Genomic DNA, 2,093 nt, shown 5'->3' on the forward strand with positions numbered 1-2,093 from the left:
CACTGTGCAGCCATCTCTCCCGGCAGAAGGTGTCATGCAGATAAGGAATTAGGTTAGTGGACAACTGTTGTGCTGGACGGTTGATCCAAAAAACATCAGAGGCAAGCCAGTCCTGCAAGCAGCTGTCTGTGAAGGATTTAGTCGACTTTAAGCTGTGAGGTTTATTCTGTTTTCTTCACCTTCTACCACTGGCTTCATGATTTTTTTCTACCATGCTACAGCAGATAACACACATTCATAAGGCCTTGCCTATTTGAATCTCTTCTATGTAAGAACTATGCTTTTAGGAATTGTTGAAAATAAATTGGACTTCCTAAAAAAGAATCCCAATGCCCATACTGCTGGTTTGGAGCACTGAATGCTATATTTTATGGTTCTTTTATTTCTGTGTCAGAGAAAAATGTATGCTGATAAATAAATGGAATTTTTGATGTATTTTTATTAACTGCTGCAACGTTTTAGCATCTGAATTTTACCTCTTTAATCAACCCATTCTCGCGCCGAACTCGTAAAGTATCGATATATTTTTTGTGTATTTTTTTAATACACATTTAATGCGCAGCAAATGCCGCCATTCAGTGTGTGTGCAAAACGCACCGGGGAGAGCAGCAGCTACACGGGTAGAGATTTGAATGAAATTCCATGTAGGGAGGTTTGACGGGGGGGCTTATGGGTCAAACAACACAGGACTTTCACCCTGGAGACTGGGGATCACTTTCTTCTTCTCCTAAACCCATCTGTCCCATTCTTCTTTACCTAGACCCAACTGTCCCGTTCTTCTTTTCCTTAACCCAACTGTCCCGTTCTTCTTTACCTAGACCCAAATGTCCCGTTCTTCTTTTCCTTAACCCAACTGTCCCGTTCTTCTGTTCCTAAATCCAACCAGCTGTTCTGCATTTATTTTATTGACATAGACAGATGTTTTTTTCTATTTTTAGAATGCACATGATGTGTTACAGTATGAATTGAATTAAACTGAATATCTTTATTGTCATTGTACTTTACAGTATAGCCAAATTAGGAGCGCTACTCCTCTGGGTGCATGCAATAAATGTAATAAATAATCGTGTGAAAGGGGCTATGTATTTTCTTTTTTTATGGCCTACTTGTGAATATAAAAATGTGCTCACCAAGAACCTGTGAACTGCAACGTCTTTGACTTTTATACACATCATGACTTTTTTAAATGTTAGATTTTCTAAAATCATACTTTAAACAAAAATCCCAAAATATCGCCTTACGCACAGTACCAAAATATATCACATTGTATTGAATCGTGACCCATGTGTATCGATACTTATTGTATCACCAGGTTCTCGCCAATGCACTGCCTTAACTGACAAATAATTAAAATGGATTATATATATTTTTTAAATATGCAGAAAGTCTGCTTAATTTTTGGTTTAGCCGGCCCTAAAATCAACTCCACAAACCGTCGCTCCATACATAATTCAGTATAATAATGTTATAAAAAACAGGGTCTTCATTTCATTATAGAATATGTTGTACATCCCACAAGGGGAAATTGACAGAATGTCCAGTACAGCTATGTATTCAAATACAATAGATTCGTCATATCGTCACAGCAAAGACTTGTGACATGTTGTGATAAGCTTTCATACAGTATGTCACTTGGTTTGTATAGCTGAGAAGTGGCCACTGGTTGTTTTTACCCATCTATGGGTTTAAATGGCTTGCAAGGCAGATATTTGTTCTTGTTATTTTTATTTAGGAAATATTAATTTTTAGTGCACATTCACAGTGATGTAAAGCTGCTTTTTATTGCATCTGATGAATATGTTTAATATGAAAATTGAATGATTTTAGGGCAAAGAAAACCAAGATAAAGTGACAGAGTGGTTAAGTGAGGAGGCCTTGGAAAAGAAGACTAGTCCACAGAGTGGGGTGAAGAAAACCAGAGGCTAAGTTTCAAACATTGGCTGATGACGGAACGGGAAACAATTATAGCAGAGATTTGGGTTGAGTGGTGGTGAGGCGATCCTATTAGGGCTTTCAGGAGAAACATGTCATTTCATCGACAGTGACAGTGACACCAGATGTCATTTTAATTGACACGTAGGAGAAGAGGGAGA

The sequence above is a fragment of the Etheostoma cragini genome, chromosome 2 (assembly GCF_013103735.1).
Source record: "Etheostoma cragini isolate CJK2018 chromosome 2, CSU_Ecrag_1.0, whole genome shotgun sequence".
NCBI lineage: Eukaryota > Metazoa > Chordata > Actinopteri > Perciformes > Percidae > Etheostoma > Etheostoma cragini.